General features: G+C 30.5%; 1 long non-coding RNA gene across 1 annotated transcript in view; it reads left to right on the top strand.

The window, feature by feature from the left end:
- Nucleotides 1–23119, top strand: part of LOC132758722 (uncharacterized) — a 67740-nt gene extending 44621 nt beyond the window's left edge. The window contains exon 3 of the long non-coding RNA XR_009629616.1: nt 22924–23119. This is a non-coding gene — a long non-coding RNA (uncharacterized LOC132758722). The remainder of the gene's footprint in view (nt 1–22923) is intronic.
- Nucleotides 23120–23371: the final 252 nt, after the last annotated feature.

Genomic DNA, 23371 nt, shown 5'->3' with positions numbered 1-23371 from the left:
TTCACCTTGAGGGAAATTTAGGCTAATTATGTGTTATTTTGTATAAAAATCTTTGGAAAGATTTAACAATAATATAGTTTCAATTTACGTATTGTAAGGTCGGATTGCCACTGGCGGACACTTTAACTGCTCAGTTCATTGTGCTTGTATCCATCGCATTGTTAGTATCGACATTTTCTCTGTTAATTTTTCAATTGGCTTTTTCAACTGAAAGCGATAGTTTTGAATAGCGACATTATGTTTATAGGTTAACTTTACATTATAACAGTTTTTATGAACTTAGTAAATTTACCATTCGCCACATTGAAGCAGTTTAAAATCATTGAAAGTGTGGATTTTGTTTACATTAAACAAAGTTTAACATAGTATTGTTTGAATATGGTTTATTAAACAAATACTTGAAAGGAGGCGTTTCCTTTTTTATTTGTAATTTTAATTAAAAAGAGACACTAGTTTGTTTTTAGAGTGTTTAGTGAACTATTTAAACGCTTCATTTGGAACAAAGAGAAGTTTTTTATGAAGTCATCCGACACTTATCTTCGTGAAAGGTATGTTAAATTTCTTATGATTATTAGAAAATAGTTTATCTAAAATGTTCTTGTTTAATAGACTTTGGAAAGGAAAAACGCTTAGGAAAAACGTTCATATAGTATTTGTTCACGAATTTATCGTTAAAAATGTGATATTTTAACAACAGGCATAAAGTGTGAGCTTATTATGAGAGATTTATAAAATTTGTAAACAAAAGCTGTCGGTGTTAAAGACAATTATTGTAAACATGTTTTTTTTTTATTTTCATATTTCCTATCAATTTTTGTACATAACTTCACGGTTTGTAGCCAGGTTAAATGTTCTAAATTGTTTTCATGTTTTTTTTTATTTCAAATCGCTCCACTTTCTTGTTTGTTTAAAGGATATTCGTTACTTAAGACCTTATAACAGTATCTGATAACCTGTATTGGACGTATTCAAACTGGTAGTGTTTACGAATAATTTGCTATGGTTTTACTGACAGGTGTAAAGTTAATTACCGGAGTTTGAAAAAAAAAATTCGTTTGTCGGTCAGTTTGTTTGATCGACAGGATGCTGTTGTAAGCACATAAATACAAGCAGGGGATTTTAAACAGCTGTTACACGTAGTTATAATGCGTTTATCTACAGTATTGGTTAATGTTATACATACTATTAGGTATATACGAATACTTAAAATGACCTACATAATTGATTATGTTATAATTAATGAATAATTTGATAGAACTGGAATTGATCTAACGAATTATTCTAAATACATCATTCCATAAACATATATAAACATTCAAATATAAACATATTAAGCGTAAGTCTCATAACGTAAACTATAAATTCATCTAAGATAAAGCTATAAAATGCACAAGATAAACCTCAACATATTGTTGTAGCCAGTGCACAATATTCATTACTTTTAAAGAAAAAAAATTAAAACAATAATTTCACTAGCAACAGCTTGTAATCAATGTTTTACAGACTACATAAAACTGCAATACATTGATCACGTGACTTTCTTTTCAGTGATATAGATTATAAAATGGACGATATATATTCAATCTTGTTTTGTTCTAAGGATGAGTTATTATATTAAAATAATAAATCTTAAATCAAATTTAGGATAGTAAAATATTTTCGCCCACTTTTACGAATATACTATAACAGTAAGGAGAATAATTTTGACGTAAGAATTAAAAAATTGTTTTGTCAAATTCCTATTTATGACATTGGTATCTCATAAACATTTCTTTTACTTTAAAACATTAAAGTACTACATTGTTTACAGAAATAAATATATTCTACTTATCACTAAATTAACATGTATTAACGACACTTAAAAAAATATGAACATTTGGCATATACAACATATGATTGCAATTAATGAATAGTAACAATAAAAATATTATACCTTGAATATTAGTTAATAATCACCCAAGAATAACACCCACCAATATATATATATATATATATAAAATTCAGTTAAAGAAGTAACTGTATGTACTTGGAAAGCGACATGTAGGGAGAAATATTGTTATTATTAATTAGTCGCGTTATAAGACATTATTATGACTTGTTAATGTTTGAATCACCTTAAGTTAAACTAGCACATACATCATAAACTAGTGAGAGAGTTGATAGATAGTAATATATAAGAAATATATCAGATCGTATCATGTAGCACTAGTAATAATACATATCTTGTTATTTTAGCCGTCCCTGGTAATTACACATTATCAACAGGTAAATAACACATCAGAATTAGAAATGTAACCATTAGTTCCCAGTAACTAAGATTGTTGATTCTTATGTTTAAATTTATCATTTCTAAATTGAATATGTAGTGCAGTAATATCTTAAAACAAACACGTTCAAGTATAAAATGAGGAAAAACATGTTAAAACCAAAGTATCGAACCCATGACCTTTTTGTAAGAAGAAGACACATTAAATACTAGGCTACTGTGTGTCCTCTCACGTCAGCTACAACATTGAAAAGGTTTTTGATATGAAACTGTGTGTTATTTAGACTTGTAATCAAGTTATTTGCATTAGGCATTAACATGAGCAGATAAGGTTAAGATCAAATTTAAATATCATACTTAGACAGACGTAAAAAGATTATTAAAGGCGTCGTCAAGCCTTTTATATCTTCTGCTAAATTCTGAATTTCTTGTTTCATTAATAAAAAAACTTCAATTAGGTCATCGTGAGTCAAATATTTCTAAGTTTAAATATTTTACTTGGTATAATAGACAATTGCTAAATATTTGTTTTTATTTTCTTCGTCACACGTAGAACTGTTATAAACGCTTATTAATATAGTATCTTAGTAAGTGGCGCAAAGCATACATAACACAAAATAAAAAGGGACGTAATAATTCATATATAATAATAATTATAGTTAAGTTTATACAGCAAAATATAAGGTGAGCGAAAATTTTTATTATGTAAAACCTATAATACATTCTAAACCATTATAAAAACAAGTTTGACAATTCGTTCGAAAAAGCTACATTGCGAGCTTTCCTTTAAAGGCACATTATGCTTAAAAACACACACAATTTCACTTCTGTAAACTAAGTATTATTTTGACTTTCATAGAAATTCTAGACTGTACTAAATGTCAAAAAGAAAAAACAGAAGAAGGAGCCAGTCAGTATCCTTTGGAACAATGTAAAAAATTATCAAAAATTAAAAGCTTTTGAGAAATTAAATTAAAGTAATTTCCGGGGGTTAATGGGCCTTTAAGAAAACAGAGAAACAGGGGCTGGTTAAAATGCAACAAAAACAACAAAACCGAAAATAAACAAATACCTCTCCCGCGCAAAAACAACAACAACAACAAAAAAAAGAATAGAAAAAGAAAGAAAGCAAAAAAGAAAGAAAATAAAAACAAAAATCAAAAGTGCTATTAATCGTAAATTATCCAGGTCAGATTATTTGCTCTCAGGGTCTTATGTTAGTTAAATAATCAAAGTCGTTTAAGGTGAAACACTATCCCTGTTGACCTACTTGATTTGTGTTTAAGTTTGTAAAAACGTTAATGTACATAGGGCATAAAGAGGTGTATCGAGTTTATATTTTTTAAAACTGCAAACGACATAAATATGTAGCACGTATATACAATCAAACGGTTCAATAATTAGAATATTTATTTGTTTCGTAAAAACACCCATTATGTGAAATTTTGATGTTGACATTTTTGTTCAGTAATTAAGTAGTACAGTGGAACCTGTCTAATCCGAACACGTCCGGACCAGAAGAAAAGTTCGGATTAGAAAGGTTTCCGGATTAAAAAGGTTTCCGAATTAGAAGGTTCTTTTACATATTTTTTCATGTTACATGTATTTGCAAAATAGTTTAGGGAAAGAAAACTGGAATGCATTTGAAATTGCAATTTAGATATTTTATTTTTGCAGTCTCTTTCACTCTCATTCATTCTAATACATGTGAATACAAAAATAAAGAAATAAAAATAAATAAATAAGCAAAAAAATATTATGTCCTCAAGGGTAAGTTAACCTACGATGTAAAACAGGAGGCGGAGACATTATTAAATATTCGTACCAGCATTTGTCAATTGTTGTTTTACTCTTATCCGATTCAGCCACTATCCGAATTCACTGACAGTTTCTATTAATTTTCATTGCTTAATCACGTTTCATTGAATCCATTACAAAGGATTTAAAGATATTTTTATTGCATTGTATCAAAATATATATTGAAGGTGGCGAAAAACAACCAATTAAGCAATTATAGAAGATATGAAGGCAAGCTAAGTGTAATTTTCACACCTTCGCAGATCATACGTTTCACCCATTAATCAAGTGAAATAACACATCAGTTTGGTGTACGTTTACACCTGCAAGATGTGTGATTATTTGTTATTTAGAATGAAGGTGTGACATTTGGCAAAATCTGTTCGGATCCGAGAGGTAAATTTTAGAGTAAAATAAGAACCAAAATTGAAAAAATCGTCCGGAATTCGGAGTAGACAGGTTCCGGATCCGAAAGGTTTTTTAATATTGAAAATAGAACGAATAAAATCGGGACTGGACACTTCGTTCGGATAAGAAAGGATTCCGGATTAGAAGGGTTCGGATTAGCAAGGCTCCACTGTATCAGAAATCAGAACATTTAGAGGCCAATAAGTAATCTAATCTGTGCAGATTCTGGTATTTCAATGTCATGTAATAGAGCATCGAAACACAAGCCGTAGCCCCCGAGTACACATCAGATTGCCGAGTGTTTCGATACTTTTTCTCTTTTGTATCATAGTCAAAAATAAAATCACGTTCCCTGTTGTCCTAATATGAAACCCCAGAAAAAAGTAACCAATACACGAGCGTCTGAATGTGATATTTCTGTCGCTATTCCTTTCCCTGTCGCCTCAGAAAAATGAGCAAATCAATGGGTATGCTCTGAAGTGCGAGTACCTAATTAATACCTGCACTTCAGTTAACGCACTGTGCATGAATGTGTACGATTTAACTTTGACACATTTTCAACAGAAAGGTCCCCAAACTATGATACAATACAGAAAAATCTCATTCTTTTGCAATTTTATTGACGTCACTGGTGTAATGTATTGCTAACCTAACAAGATTCTGCAGGGTATAAATTCATGTTTATTTCATGTAATTAGCAAAATGTATTATATATTAGATACTATATCAAATACAAGTACTACAACTACAGCTGCAACCCAGTGATTTTAATTACCACTAGTGCATTAACGCCTTAAACATTAATTGAAAAAACTCTAATTTAATTGTTTTGGTAATATAAATGTAAGTGCTGATTTCATTTCCTGGAGAATTGTTTTAATCACATTCCTAAAATGTTGGAAATACATTTGGCACTTTATTATCCGTGGTAAATGAACGCTATAATCTGTCTTATTTTCATTGATTTTAATTCCACACAGTTTTAATTATCTAGAGTTAGGGGCAAATTTCCTCACTGTGTTGTAAAAAACACGGAGTCTTTTCATTACACAAATTTCATAGTTTTTGTGTCATCTTTCTCCACAGTGAACTATTGCGATAAATGTGAAAGAACAATATTACAATAAAAGAATAAAATGATTAACATAACAACTTAATTTAATATCACACAAACTGTACAGGCCTTATGCTATATTATATCATTCTCCGTCATGTTATGTTAAGATCATTATAGTAACCACATCTATCTTTGTGGTCGTGCGTGTGCCTAAATTGTTCAGATTTATTTGACTGGAAGTTTCGATCCGAGACAGTTTTGTAAATCATATTTGACAGCGGGCGGAAGTCAATATTTCATGTTAAGGCACACTGTTTTATGAATGATGATAACCAGCTTAAAGCTCTTTTACTGACAACTTCATTATGGACATTAATCACAAACCTGAAAGAAACAAAGATAATTTTGTAAGGTCATTGAAAAAATCATAAATGTTGCGTGTTGCGAAGGCAAATAATTATCTAAGAAAAAGTGATTGCTTTAGATTAACAACAAATATTTGAAATATTTGAAACTACATAATGTATGTATTATTATAAATTTAATATATTGCTGGCTTTTGTTATCAAAAATATTGGATATGTATAATTTTTGACATTGATCTTATCTTGGTATTCAAACTATACCTTTGTATGAAAATATCCGTTAAAGTGCGGAAATATAACGCTAAAATAGGACTGCTACTTATAGTCATGTTTGTTGATTTAACATTGATGTACGGATGATCAAAAGGCGGAGTTTCTCATGCAAACAGAAATGTACGCCCGAATTCGCCAGAATGAGGTTGCACATTTATATGCTCATACAACTCATTTTGGTTGTTTTGACACCATAATAAGATCTGGAGTCGATATGATACCCGATTTATTAATGAAATGTCGCTATTTCTGTTTTTATGAAATTTATTTAATGTAACTTTAAGGTGATGACTTTATAATAAAGCAATATGAAAGTGTCCTGGTTGAATAATAAATAACGCATGTTCACGTGATATTTTTATATTGTTCTCTTCATTCACGTGTGAGTTGAAGAGCACGATAGATTGCTTGTTCTCAAAATTAAGTTATCGTTTTGCATTGATTTAACTAAAATAAAAATCTATTTATTAACAAATGAGTGTCCATTGTACATGACATATTATGTAAAATGTGTTATGGCAGACATATTGTAAACATTGTTCAATGCATACTTTTGATAGTTTATAAACATTTGTAAAGTATGTACTATTGGTATTATCGTAATATCAACACGCCTTTGGCTGTTTCAAAAGAGATTGAATTAAGACATTGACACGATTAACTTCGGTCAGCTAGGATCGTCCTTTATAATGCATGATAAAACATTCTGGTCAGTGACAGGAGTGGATTTAAATATGCTTCTATATATAGGCCGTTATCGAGTTTATCCAAAACAGTATAACATACAAAATAGACTTAACAAAAACGGTATGTGTAGTTGTCATGAAAATATAGTAGTTGTTTGTATATATACGTCATGATTTAGTTTATTACTCAGCACATTGAAAAGTGCGATACAAAATGCCTCCATACTATGATAATGATTTGCTCCAAGGACATACGGAATGTTGACACAACAGATATTATAACTTATTCACGAATGAATAATTAACATTCCATTGACATTATTTTGTGTTTAATATACAATTATACATTGTTATTATGAGGTCATTCAAAATAATGGGACATGAGCAGCTGTAGTAAGTTAATATATGTCTGACATATCACGTACATTAATACTGTGTACAGTAAAAAAAAAAAGATTCATTTTGCCTTTCAAATATTTTCTCAGAAAAGAAATTTTCAAATTTTAACATTCAAATTGCTGTAAAGCACATTATAGCCAGATGCGGAGCTATAGTTTAAGGTTTTATATAATCATGATATTTATGATATCTGATACTAAGCCAAATGCAAATTATCATCAAACTTTCATTTTTTTTACTTTATTGTAAATAAATTTGTGTACATAAGAGACAGATGTTTCAGTTTTATAGCTTCACACTATAATACTACCGTTCTCAAGAACATTGTTTATGCTTTCATTTTATGGGGAATATTGTTAGAAATCATATCCTGCAAAACAATGCTTTGCACATTACCTTTACAATTTTCTTTAAAATTACAAATATTATAGTTTAATTGATCCTTTGTCAAGCACTTTTTAGGCATATTTATGTTATATTTATTTCGAGTCAATTTTCTATATATAAAGTTGATCTATAAATAATCAAGGTATTTTACAGGCGCTCGATTGACTGAAAGTGATGATAAACAGATCATGGTGATTTCATGTTGTTTAGATTTGATGAAGGTTTGTTTAAAAGTATTTTCAACATGCAGTCATAATAATCTTATCAACCACACATTTAAAAATAATTACTTCGTGTAATTCTAAATAGTGTAGAATCGCATGCCACTAAAATAAGTATTTTCCGTGAAATTCAAAGTTTGACCCGTTGCATTTTTGTGCAGCGAAACCACAATGATGAAAGGTCGGACTAAGGATGGTTAAAAAGGAATTTTATCGAGTTTTCACCATCGTTGTTTTGTTATTTCGACTTTTCACAATCGTACATTATACATGCACAAAAATGCAACGGGTCAAACTTTGAATTTCACGGGAAATATTTAAATTATTGGCATGCGATTCTACACTCGTACTTTCGACTTTTCATCATCGTACCTTCCACGTTTCACACTCGTGGTTTCGTTATTTTGACTTTTCACCATCGTGTTTTCGTTGTTTTGAGCTATGTGTGTGACGCCATGGCTCGAACAGGACACCGTACTTGTAATATAAAATGAGTTTCTTTTTGTAAGAAAATCGCGCAGTGCAATATAACTGTTAAGACATAGGAACAACGATGATATGCAATTATTCAGTTTAGTGTGCCATTAATGAATCTGTATTGCTTGTTATCAAACATATCAACAATAAATCAACCTGTTACCTGTAGTATTTGCAGTTATTCTAATATTGATATCCCATATCAACGGCGGTAATTGCACGTAATAGACAAATAATGTACGACATAATATGCAAGTTATGAAAACGTTGAGCTACTTCAGAGATTGTCTATAAATTATGACAGACACAGAATAATGACTGTTTAATATACAGAAACATACTTAAAGAACATTAATTTTGGTATTTTTAGTTTTTATGTTTCGAAAAAAATTTTATATCATAAAACGTGAAGCACAGGAAGATACAAGACGCCTAGGCGCATCATCCGAACATGTATAAATCATAATATGTTCTTCATTTAATCGTAATGGAGGTGAGACTGAGAAACTTAGACCGTCGTAAACAGATAATTTTCGGCGTCATCTTGCTGTTTAACTTTAATTCTAACACTATCGGATTTTTTTCTATATAGACAAAGACAACAATGCACTCGCCGTCCTTATTATCTCCCTGTGTATTTTCACATTGAGGGCGCCATTTTGTTTGAAAAATCTTATAAATAAAAACAATTTTTTGCCAAATTTAGTTGTGAAAACTATCTAGAATGAAAGAAAATGGTCTAACTAAGAAAATGAATCCGAACACCAATATCTTTAATTCAGTCGTTAACGCTGTACAGACGTTTAAAGTGTTGTTTACGTGACGTCACAATGTAGCGCCAAACAACACGTGCAAAACAATCAAATCAAGTACGCTATTTTAATGTCGCAAACGAGTTAAGTTTTACATTTATTTCACTTTTAATAATTTGTATTTCGCTTGAAAAATTATAGAGTGAAATAAAATAATCAAACAAAGTTGTATCAACGTTTTCAAAATTCGTTATTCTCAAAATGTTTCTACACACGGTAGATTTAACGACAGTTTTTTTCAACCCACTGGAACAGCCTTTAAAGAACGTTTCTACTGGAAACCCCTAGGCGAAAACAAATTTAACCACCAAACATAAAGTCCACCTTTAAAATAATAATTATATTTATTCTTGACGTGTTAGAATGGAAATAGATATTAATTCTTCGTGCATTATTATATAATAATGCACGTTTTTCGTTCAAATGCTTTGTAATAAATCACTCAGGCCTATCGGCCTTCGTGATTATATTACTACGCATTTGAACTCAAACCGTGCATTATTCTACAACATTGCACTCAGAATCGATATCTATTTCCTAAACATACAAGTATATAGAACTGTCGGCATAAACACTTCTCAAGCACTTTATTTCCAAGCAAAATCATTAATGTTCTTTTATACAAATATAGAGAGATAGTGTCATGTTTTTTGTAAGTATGGTTTTCATACGTCAAATATTTCAGTGTTACAATCTCCGGTTCCCCCTACTTTCCTTTCTACCATTGTTTGACTTTCTCTCTGAAATAAGATAAGGCAAAAATAGATGGAAAAATGACAATTTAAATTCGAAATTTTCATTAGTTTACGCAACTTTGTTCCAAAGATTGTGCCGGTTTCATTAATACTTTGAAGACTGTAAGCATATGTGCATTGTACTTATTTCACATTAAAGCGGAAAAGTCCTTATTAGATTATAATTTAAATTTAAAATCGTATACCAATCCCTAACGGCTTGAAACTACCATATTACTTGTTTAAACATGTACGTAAGCTGACATTTATGCCACGATATACTCTAAATTATTGCCTGACAATAAATCATATACGTTCTTTATAGATTTGAGTAAAGATTTATTGCAGTATTTGCGCCTACATTCATTATGATTTATTATCTGCATTGTATTTCAAAATTGTTATATACATTATAACTTTAAGATACGTTTATTTGTATACATAGTAGTCACTCTTTTAGAATAAATAAAGAAAGCATCAAACAACTTACCTGCAAGCAAATGTAATAACTGCATTTTGTAATTTGACTTAATGACTTTTACTATAACTTTGCACTAACATTTTTAAGTTTATTTGATGAGTGGCCAGCTTCTATTTTGTCTGTGTGTGAACGATCAACATACGAGTATAATGTTTCATATAATACATGTATATGATAACATACATGTATAAAGGTGTTTATTTGTTTACAACATATTGTTCTATTTGATTTCTTGTTAAAAAGACATTTGCACAAATAAAATGAGCTTAATTAATGGAACTCAAATACTTTAATCAGATACCAAGATGACTCTGGTATTAGCACATATTGTCATGCAAAGAAGAAATAAACTTCCTGGAAATTTCGAACAGTATTCAGTTAAAATATCGCTCCTAACATTGAAGTCTTTTTTTATCTCTTTCAAACTATCTTGAAAATACATTTTATACAAAGGCATATCTTAGAATCAATATGTGTAACATAAGATGTGACAATTCTAAACAAAGATTCACTAAATTTATCTGTCTCTGAATTGTTACCTACATAATCGTTGTTGATGATACTTTTCACTGTTTTGTATAATGTTGATTCGTGCTGTAGACGTAATTCGTGGACTTACTTTAGACGACTACATAGACTCGTTGACAATTCAGTCAATCACATGTGACAGTGGGTGGAAACAATTGTCTCATGTTAAGATATAATAAATAATTGATAATGACTAGCCTCTAGCTATTGTACTTGCAAATATGATTTCCTAGAGTATTAATTAGAAACAGTCGATAGAACCGTGCTTGCCTCTCTGTATGTGCTGATATATTGTTCATCTTAATCACGTTCATAGTTTGCAACTTTGAAATTAAGGATATAATGCACATTTGATGAACCCGTCTCTGGTTATGCTACACATGCTTCACAACAACCTCTGATATCCTCCCTCTCAAATTCCATTTTATTTAGTTCTGTCTATCGTTATCTCGTTAAAGAGTACATATTATCTATTACTTAGGGATGACACGCTACTTTCCGTAGGATTGCACGAAAGCATTAATTAAAGTTCCATGATAACGGCCGATTTATCTTATTGTTTTACCTCACCACTTTCATAAGTGAATGCTGAATTTAGCTAGGCCGGTGCTAGGGAGAGTTAACTGAAACTTTCATTAACCATTAACGTCCATGAACTACAACATATTTCATTTGGCATTGTTGAAATACGTTCCAAATTCCAACATTTCACTATATTGTCAAATTTATACTTCATTTGTCTCCCGGTGTGACGACATATATTGAATTTCAATTATAGAGATGAATGAGCCACCTGATAGAGCTTAAAATAATTTTTATTAGATCTATGATACTTCGTTTTTTCCGGGAATAAAAATCTTCTGGCAATTAAAAGGATACAATTCACAATGAATTTGTTATTGTTGGAATACGATGCTATATTGTCTAGCCTTTTAACATCAAATGACAGTTACTTTTCCACTTTTAGTAAAATGTGAAAAATTGCAACAAAAAATCGGTCACTTAAGATGTACGAGTAATTGGTCAATATGTAATGCAATATGGTCAATAAATTAATAACATTTTTTTTAATATTTTTAATATATTCTCCTGCTACAGAACTTCAATGTTCCAGACGTTTAATCTATTTTTTAAAATAGCCTCTTGAAACAGGTACTTTGACAACAGTTCCACGTGTATTAAAAAAATTACGTACTTAACGTCTTTCACACTTGTCGATTTGCAAAGTTTGGTCGACGAACATTTTGGTTGACGAACTGTTATGTTAGTAAGTTGCGGCGCATTTAACTCGCTCCTTCTTCTGTTGTTCAAATGGTAGCAAATGGGATATCAATCTGGCAGTTATTCGCCTAACTTTAAATTGATTTTTCAGAATCGTATGAGTTGACCCTTTTAAAATCCCTGCAATATGTGCTAGCAAGTCGCTCATTCATCTCTATCATTGTTATTGAATATATGTTGCCATATTGGGAGACAGTTAAGGTATAAAAGCATAAATTTGATATCATAGTGAAATGTGAAATTTAGAACATTTTCCAGGATAGCCAAATTAAAAATGTTGTAGTTCATGGACGTTAATGAAGTGAAAGTCTGGTATCTTTGTCAATGATAACTTTGAATGTTTTGTCACGAACAGTTACTATGGGTCATTTTCTACAAGACTTACAGGTATCCCTAATTGACCCTTTGTGAATAGATGCATCCACCACGAAACAGTTGCATAAGATACGTTATTGTGCCATAAATATTGCAAGTACATCTATATTATAGCAAAATGCTGTTGTTATATTACAATATTACCCTGTATCTTTGTTTGTTTGTTTGTTTCATTTTACGCCTTTTTCCAACAGTATTTCAGTCATATAGGCGGGTATTTTCCTAACACCAGTACTAGACTACCTTCCTCCGCGCTTAACTACCAAAGCATCTCCCGGAGATCGAACCCACGCCAGAGAGGTATCTGGATTAGAAGTCATCAACTCTAACACCTCGACCACGGAGGCGGTTCTGATTAGCAAATAATAAGTCTCTTACTTATCACTTGATCATTTGATTATTTTTCTTATCAAACACTGCCCATCTTCTAGTACAGAATAAAATCAGTTAGTAATATAAATGAAATATAGGTAGTCACACTGATTACGGTATAACACTTCATAACAAAATAAAGATTTGTTCTATTTTAGATAAAATTATAATGTTGATTATATATTATTTGGTCAGTCTAAACGTTTCATAATGTCAAATTCATGAAATATGTGTAATCAAATGTTACTTCCGTGCCCTGTATCAATACGTTACCCTTTAATGCCAAATATGCTTACAATGAAGTCTATAATTTGATTCACTAACGATTCGATAATTTCAAACAAGATGGCGTTGTTTGCTGTCAAGAAATAAAATGCAAGACAACATTTGATCATGCCTTTAATTGTACGTTTTAGCACAAATGTTCATAGTACATTCTTCTAATTAGTAATTATGATGCTGCTTTAAAATATTTCACTTGAGTGTTTTTCTGGTCCTTCGGGATCATTGATTCGTGTACTTTTAAGTCTTGACAATTGAGTTCCGCTAAAGCTGAAATTGGGATGTGTGAGGGATTTTGCACTTTTTCATTATCCCTTATAACAGACTCAAATAAACTAAGTCTGCAATTTTAGTGTAACTTAAGATTAATGCTTCCGAATAATCACTCTGTCTCCAGATTTTTTGATATTTATATTTTTGTTACAGTATATCAAGGATTTGATCTGATATAAAAACAAAACATAAAAGTATCTTCAACTAATCTAATTCATGTGTGTGTTTAAAGCTTATTTTATCAAATTATAAGAGGAAATTATACTTCACCACCAGATGTCATTTAATTCTGTATATAAACGTATTTGCTATGCTACTTGGGTCTTGAGCTTTCGTTCATTACTTTACAGTGAATATTGATGGGTATCATAGTGGTCGGCTATATTGTAGCATACTCATCACATCATTTCAAAGTGTAAAAGTAGATTCCATTATGCAACTGGTCTTACAAATGCATGATATTTATAATTTTTCTCTGGCATTCACAGATGCTTTAACTTCAGTCGAAAAAAAAACGTTCGAGGTAAATAACCTAGGTATGATTACATTGTTTCATTACGACATCATTAAACATGATCGTCCCATTGTGAAAAATTTGCGATGTACGTCGTCTCTTTGATTATCCCATTTATATGCCCTGAGCGATACTATATAATCAATACAATTATATATTACCCACTGGAAGGTAATTTACAGAAATGTCACTGGTATTAGAATGTCCATTTTCGTAATGTAATAGCATTTACTAGCAATATAGTAGTTCTTACTGAAATTTTTATATATTTAGATATTTTTATTTGTCGTGTAGTATTTGTACAATGCCTCACATTGACGAGTAACACTAAAATATGTTTTATTTAGAAATCTCATATTAAAAAGGTCACACACAAAAGCATATGTGATTCTGAATTTTTCTGAAGCTCTATCTAAATAGTATAGGTTTTACATATTATGTCCAATAATTAAAATAATCAAATCTTAGATAAAAAATTGTATATAATTTGATAATATTTTGTCTTTAAATCTAAAGTCTTATTCATTACCTTTATATGCTACTGCATGAACGTTATATGGTTATACGGTAAAACTTTCAATAAAAAAATATAGAAAAGCCATCATAACTATAAGAATTGTAGTCTATTTATGGTCTAATAATTCACCCAGCATACAGAGACTAAAAACGGAAATCCTGATGTTTTTCATTTAACTTTAATACATCTAAAATGTCAGTTTATCTCCTTTTTCTATCAAACAAATGCAGTGACGTTAAGAAATCAATCAATCAAAAATTCAGCTAAGTAATACTTTAAACCACATGTAACTCAATCTAATCCACTTGCATCCGATACACAAAAATTGCCTATCCTTGCATTTTATAAAGTTGTGATCAGTAATTTATTATTATTACTACAGCATTCAGTATATAAAAGAGAATAATTGCCATGGTTAAATAAAATGTTGTTAGATATTTATTTATCTAACACGATTGATGTCTGGATGAATAAGACATCACAGTTTGATAAAACACCTTCTGGTCATTTACATCAAAATAATGTGAAATACATTAGAAAATTGTCCCTCTTTTAAAATAAAATACGATACATAGTGTATTTCTATTTTAGGCTTTAGGCTTTAAAAATAAAGGTATGTTTCGTTTTTACCATTTAATGTTAAATGTTGAATTCTGGCTAGAGGGCGTGGACGGTAGTCTGCAATTTACAATTCCGTCTATGAAGAGGCTTAATCAAATCGAACGTGCAGCATTTCCAAACGTTCATCAGATATTCTTTTTTACTTTTTACTTGCTTTTACATTGGCAAATGGCTGTATGACTGGGTATCGGCTATTTCACGCTCTTCTATCAAACTTTTTGTAGAAATCAGCGTAAGAACTAAAACAACATATCATTATCGTAGACAATTTATTTCATGTGCAGTGTGTGTTCATACGCAGTTATAACAGTGACGGAAGCTTTAGTTTATAGATACACTCATAATTCACTTCCTGCAACCAACCAGTTCTTAGCAATGTTTGTAAGGTCCCTAACGGTTGCTCCTAACTGCTCCACCCGTATAGCAATCGTTAAATTGCTGCTTGTCCGACGCGTTAGTCAACCAGCCATGAGAAAGATTAGCGACTTCAAATATTTTACCAGCAGGTCATTAAAATGTGAGTAAGATTCGAAACAAGGCATCTGAACCATTACGCGACTTTATGTATAAATTATTTGATTTTACTCTAATTAACTGTTTCATTATCAATCATATATTATTATCATTATGAGTTTCTGTTTTGTATAAGTCTTAACAAAATTTCTGTACTTAAAAGTTTGATTTAGATTTATTTTAAAATGATGTAATGAGAAAAAAGAGAAATACGGCATGTCGTGTAGAAAAATAGAAAGATAACATGCTAAATGTATTGTATTATAGAAAGAATAACTTACCCGTTCTTACTTAACGTAATTATAGATTATTATTATTATTATATGGCCTAAAGGTGGGATGTCTCTGAACGTACAGTGTCCCTGTAAGGTCATTTCCCTGTCAATAACTATGTAAGGTGATATGTTAGTTCACACTTTTAATAATTGTCCATTCTGAAACCTTCCATGATACCTTAAACATAAACGATACATGTTATCCTCCTTGCAAGTACATGCATTTTTCTGTCAATAATTGACTTTGGGTGGGTGGGTCGGAGTAGAAGCTGATATAGACATAAATAATAATTAAGTACTGGAGTCACTGACAATGCCTCCATTCCTTTTTGATCTTTCTTTTCATATCTGATGTCAAATATTTACCGTGTTTTCTTCATGGATTTACAAAAGAGTTCTATATTTTGTAAAAGAACATAATTTCCCGGTTAAAGGTCTAATATAGGCTACCTCATTAATAATCTTACTATTTAATGTCCTAATTAAAATTTGTGACTTACTGGCTCTATTTGATACGCACAGTCTTTGCTCTGCCTTTGTACTCTCTCTTTTGTTTGCTGCCCTGCTGGATGCCTTACCGATGTGGCTAGGTGTTATTGGAGACAGCATTTAATGAATTTCATCATTCTTTTCATATTATTTTCAAAAATTAAAACAAAATGTTTTAAAAGCGCATAAAAACAAAATATAGAACTTGTGATGCTTGACTTTTGAACTTTTATACGATTGAACTGCTGTCTATTTGTTTCTTTAGACTTTATTGACAAGACAAGCTCTTTCGTTCTTGTATGCAAAAAAGAAATTCTCACATCTTACAAGCACAGTAAATGTGTTACATCACTTTTCAAAGTTTCACTGTTATTTATATTACTCTACTTCTCAAGGTGCAGTAAATCCTGCTTCTCAAGTGTATAACACATTTACAACACATTCCTAGCGCTAACCTTTCCGTTCTCAGAGTGTCAGTCTGTTATTAGAATCATAATTTAAATTTTAAGGCAATGCATTATACTTGAAGATGAACATGTTTTAATGTACATAAACTTTGTAGGGAGTCTGATATCTTGATGCATTATTTTTAACATTTTGTTAACGTATTCCTTCTTATAGCTGTAAATCTTCACTTCATTAGACACACATTGTTGCTTACCTTTCATATTGTAGAAAACACTTCTGTACATCATATAAAATTGCAAAGCAGTGAAGAATGTAGTTTATTACATAAATAAGACTTAGTGTATAAAACATTTACATGACGAAACCTTCAGGAAACCTTAATTCTTTTTTTTAGATATTTATTAAGGAAAGACATAGATCATTATGTGATATGTACACAAACTAGTTACATAGATAGACGTGTATATGTGCCATATAGATTCCAGAAGACAGATAACGAGCACTGTTTATTGACAATAACAGACAGTTAAATCAGGCAAACTTGTTGATTTAAAGAGTTTAGGTTAGAGTAACACTCTGGTTTAACAATCATTCGTCTGATAAGATGTCGTAAGATGTATAATGCTTCAACAAGATTTTAATCAAAACCCTATGAAATATATGATTCTAGAGAAAATGTAACATTTCTGTGAGAAAATACTGCATGTTTTAATGTTGAAGTGTTTATACTGAAGATGATAGCACTGTATTCAAGAAGCTGGATTATTTTCAACATAAGTCTACAACAAAAATAGAGAAAATGTTATTTACGTTTAGACTTTAATTTGTTTAGAATTCAGCACGAAAGATACTTACAATTCAAAACGACTTATACGTAACACGTTTATCATGTAAGTCAGTCAAGGAAAATCTTAATATGCTTATGATAAATTATCAGGTAAAACCATCTTCAGTGTAATTAATGATATATGACTTTTTTTATCTTGGACAAAATTGGAGATGAAAGGCTACCATGTAAGATAAAAGTGACTTGTTTTCTTAATAAGTAATGATTTTTTAACGAAGTCGTCTTAAATAATCAGATAAAATCAATCTGACCGTATTACATGTATAATTGTCACGTAGTACAAAGTAAGTCACATTTCTGGTGTTCGGTATATAAAGTAATGCATATTAAATTATGACCGAGATAGACCAATGCAGTAGTCTCCCTTTGTATTCTTTCCTTAAAATACGCTCATGATATACAGTGTATGGGTTTGAATTTTTAAAGCTATTTTATAAGATAGCCGTATATCAACAATGTTAAAATATATATTTGTTACTAAAAAACGAAAAGTAAATAAAACGTGTTAGAAAAAAATATTCGTGAAACGGAAGCACCAGATATTAAAGAACAGTTTGATAAAACAAATCCTTTACATTCATATGTTCAGTAAATTGTAATTATTACAACAATTTAAATGAGCCGCGTCACGACAAAAGCAACATAGTGCGTTTGCGACCAGCATGGATCCGCGCAGTCTGATCAGGATCCATGCTGTTCGCTATCAGTTTCTCTACCTGTAACAGGGTTTGTAAGCGAACAGCATGGATCCTGATCAGACTGCGCGGATGCGCAGGCTGGTCTGGATCCATGCTGGTCGCAAACCCACTATGTTGGTTTTGTCTTGGCACGGCTCAAATGTACATATTGGGGTTTCCCATGATCCTGCATGCGTTCGTTTTATTTTAAGGACATCTTGTTTAAAATAATGAGACTTTTAATTATTTATAAACAGCATTGGTTCGTCTTGAATTGTTAATGCAGAAAAAACGACGTCACTTTAATATTTTAAACAACTTTACAGCTAATGCATAAGAAATGTCTGCTGTGCAGCAGTGACTTGTATCTAACAATGCTTGAATAAATGACTTTTCCATTAACGAACGCAATGACATTTTTATTGACTTGATTGTTTTTTGCTTTCACATGCCAAATTATTCTATTGGGAAAACGTTCGGTCGCATGGTTCATAGAGTATCTTATTTAGTATCTCAAGAACAAAAATCAGTAATGAAAGTATTGAAATGTCGGTAATAAATCGGGAGAAGAGAAATTTCGATCTCATTTGCTCAAGTCTTTGGTTGCATTCTAGTCTGTTTCTTTGTCCATTAATTATCCTCATTTACTCCTAGTCCATGGTGACTCACATAAACAAATTAGAATGTATCTGCACAAGATACGTTTGTGCTATATGCATAGTTATATTATAATTCGTTTCTCAGTAATTTATTTGATAGCATGTTTCATGGCATTCATGAGTTTAAGATAATATTTGCGAAGACTCCATATACATATGCATGTTTTAAAATTCATTCGCTTTACTTCTCGGGTTAGGGAAGGTGGAGAAATATATGTTATATCTAAATATCATTTAATTAATGTACAAACTATTAGAATGTCTTTCTTTAGCCTTTTGTTTAACCAGTGTATCTGCTATTATAATTATACCAGTCATATACACGCATTCCACGTCGGAATAATATAATGAAATGATGTTTTAGATTAAAATAAGATATTTAAAATTTTAATGGCTAATTCGTCAGATCCTGCTGTTTATTTATATCGTTCATATGAGATAACATTAAAATGTTTTCAATTATTGTTATACTGTTTAAAATCATTTACAGATGGTTTAAAACACAATATGAGATTATATAAAGTTCGAACTTATAAACAAATTTGAATTTAATTGAATGGGTTGAAGAGGATTGCGTGATATCATACTTAAAAGCAATCCATTACTACCTGTTTTTTTGTTGTTTTGTGATTTCTAAAATATGTTTATTTTCTATCATGTGAGAAATAAATTAATTACATTATATCATGTTAGTAGTGAATTTGTTTAAAATTATCATAGTTTCCTCGGTTACTGGGGCTGCAACTTAAAATCGATTTAAGTTTATACTATGCATGTTTCTGTTAATATGAAATAATAACTATATAATTGAAGTTCGCTGCTGTAAGAATGATATTTTAGACTCAACATGTGGTATAGGATTGTTTTTCTGATTATCTTTCAATGATATTGTTATCGGTTCTGTTTCGAGTTTTCATATTAAAACATTCACATTAAAATGAAAACATCTGTAACTGATTTTTCATTTATTTAAAAGAAAGTATACTTAATCTCAAAGCAATAATTTTATTTGATGTAGTATTGGTGTGGAATACCTGGTTGAGAAAAGACTTTGTAAGAATTGTAATTAAATTTTCAAGAAAGACATCAAAGATTTTCATTTCTGAACCAAATTTTACCAAAGATATTAAAAGAGTGATATGATTTGAAAACAACTAAAATGAGGAACGTGTTTCTTTTTTTCTTGTCATTAAACAATTATCATAACTCTATAAACATATAAAGAAAAAACTAAAACCAAGAAATGTAGAAGTAATCATCATGCAGTAATTAACGACACTTTACTTGAAGGTAGATCAAAGAATTACAAGTTCATCTCGCACGTCAAAAATGCTGTGTGCAGACTTTCTGATTGCTTTGACTTATTACTTTGCAGATAGTAAAATTTTCCTGAAAGACGATTCATGACATTTAGTCGTTTTTTTATTCAAGTCACAACTTTTATTATTGAAGCGCTTGTAGTCACATTTTTCCATATATAAAATATTTTGGCGCTAAAAACAGAAACACTTTGAATGTCTGCATAACTCATTAGAATAAATGTAAAATGATAAGATGAATTATAAACCTGATATTTTTAATATGTAACAAGTGTTCATTTTATAAGTCAAAATGGTATCACAAAGTGAACATGAAACTTTGACAGGCCTTAATTTTTCTGTTTCAGGAAAGACATAACAAACATGCCATTTTTATTTTATTACGTACCAACAGGATCTATCTGGCACTTTTTTTTATAGATTAATTATAAAGTAAAGTAGATAATAGTTTTTGTATCGATGTTTTGGTTTATAATGTGCCGTGTGACATTTCGTTCCAATGTATTAATAACAATACATTTCTGGACTTGTTCGAATTAACCGCTGTGGGTTCGATTCTCGGCAGGAATTTTGTCTTCTTTCATGTGATGAAGGTAAATTAAACAGCTAGCATACAGAACGTCTGGATCTACCAGTTCATGCCTGAAATAATGCAGTAAAGCATATGACCTATACAGTGTTGGTGCGACGTTACCTAACAAAAAGAAAATGATTATATAAATTTTGTTAATTATAAATGTACACACATTTTGATATCATAAATGTTGAATTTACCACCCAGGTAAAATCTCCACCAGGCGGAAATCGCATCTCTTGAATTGACAGAATGATAGCAGTATTGATAGTAACTGTTGTTTTCATCACATCAGAAATTTACTGTGAAAATGTTTGAGCTAACTTCTCGACGGTGTTAAATGCTGTAAGAAATTGTGGTGTTAAATAATGATATTGTGTTAGTATCAGAATAATATAGCGATACTCTTTCACGATCATTCAACATTCAATACAATGTTTGCCGGGCTATGAGTATTTTGTATGTTTTCAGATTGCTTTGAAATATTTCTCATATTATGTTGTTGTTTTTTAAATGTTTTATCTAAATATTTACATATAAGGTTCAATTTACTTTCCATTTTTGCATTTGATATTTGTCCAACTGTAATTTTTCATTCTACTTTTACGATAACACTCTTCTTGAATTCCTTCTGGTAATTACATTATAGTATTTCTCATGGTATTCCATTCATTATAACACGGATTGGTAATAATTTAAACATATGTGCCTTCAATCATTATATAAACATTGTGGAACGCATCATTAAACAATCGTAATATATCCCGAAATGAGAATAAAATATTTAAAACAAACACTAATCAACACAACATCTATATTTCCTACATTATGATACTGATGAACGAGAGTAACAGATATATTTATAAAAAATATTGATCAATCTTCAAAATAGGCCCTGGATTACATATTGTTGATACTTACAGCTCATCTGTATATATGTTATATATGATAGGAAACAAGAATTGATCGGCTATATTGTGACACAATTCAAGATAGTTGCCAATGAATGATATATTATAGTAAGCGCATTCAAAGTTGATATATTATTATTTTTTTAAAATCAAAACTCATAATACTCGTATATTATGTTTAGCAAAATGTAAGCACATGTTAAAGAATGATTTTATTTAAACCTTTATAACAACAATTTAAACACTATGCTCTAAGAATAGGGATGGACTTTAAGATGCAATTATTAAAAAAGTTTGATAATTTTGTATCAACAAGATATGCATTTTATATACATAGACACTACAAGTTTATAAAGTCAAAAATTGCAAATAAATATTAGAAAAGTATTAGATAAACATGAAATACATATAGGTATATCGTTCAATCCAATCAATACAAAAAACTTTTATCAAAAATGCAAACGGTAAACTAAATTGAAATATTATTTTCAAGATGTATAAATATTTTCTAAACCTAGTATGGTATTGTAAGTAAATTTCTATAGCTCAACCCACTATAACTAATCAACTATTTATTAACTTGACCTAATCGAAAGGCAATGCGTAACACATTTTACGCGGTTAGTCCATTCAACAAAGGGACTTTGTGACGCATGATTGAAACAACGCAAATATTGATGATGTCATAAATTATTGTATCCTACAAAATTATAAAGGAAGTAAAATGATTATTAGCACAAGTTTTGTTGTGAGTTTGTCACTGACCAGATAAGTTACGCCTTTTACAATATTTCTCGGGCATTGTATATTAAATTTGACAAAACAACACAAAATCCAACTAAAGCTAAATAAGGAGGCACAAGGATGGATTATTGAATATATAACAACACGAAATATTTTAGAAAACATGTGTGTGTTATCAAACAGTATGTTTTCGGTTTTCATTTGTCGTATTCTTGTGCAAAAATCAGCATTCTCCTAACAATATTTTATTCAACAATTACATATCATGAATGAATTGAAAAACAAAACAGTTTTGGCTTAAGTCATACATTTTTGTTTGTGTGTGTTTTTTTTTTCAAAAGTCTATGCAAATCTATTCATTGCTCTTTAATATTATTTCAGTAATAGCGGATTGACAATGAAACAGCGCCAGTAAACTTTACTGCAAATATGTTCAGCAACAAGTGGATTTCATTTTCTGAGATTTTAATGTGAATGAATGGTATGTAACATATTTTAATTTATACTAAAGTATAACGGTAGACCCCTCACCACAGTGGGTTCGAATCCCGACAAGGCTTTGGATCCTTTCATGTTAGAAAGCTATCCAGCTAGCTTACGGAACGTCGGTGGTTCTACTCAGGTGCCCGATCGTGCTTGAAATAATGCTTGGAAGGGCACCTGAGGACTTCCTCCACCAGTAAAGCTGGAACGTGGCCATATATTATGACTTTTAGTGTGTCGGTGTGACGTAAAAAACTCAATTAAACAAACAAACAAATAAGAGTATAACAGGCCAGCATACGATTAATGATATAGAATATTATACAGTTTACTACAACATTTTACA

This window comes from Ruditapes philippinarum, unplaced genomic scaffold, assembly GCF_026571515.1.
Source record: "Ruditapes philippinarum isolate M1 unplaced genomic scaffold, ASM2657151v2 ctg571_1_1_1_1, whole genome shotgun sequence".
NCBI classification, from domain to species: domain Eukaryota; kingdom Metazoa; phylum Mollusca; class Bivalvia; order Venerida; family Veneridae; genus Ruditapes; species Ruditapes philippinarum.
This window is presented reverse-complemented; position numbering and strand designations above follow the sequence as displayed.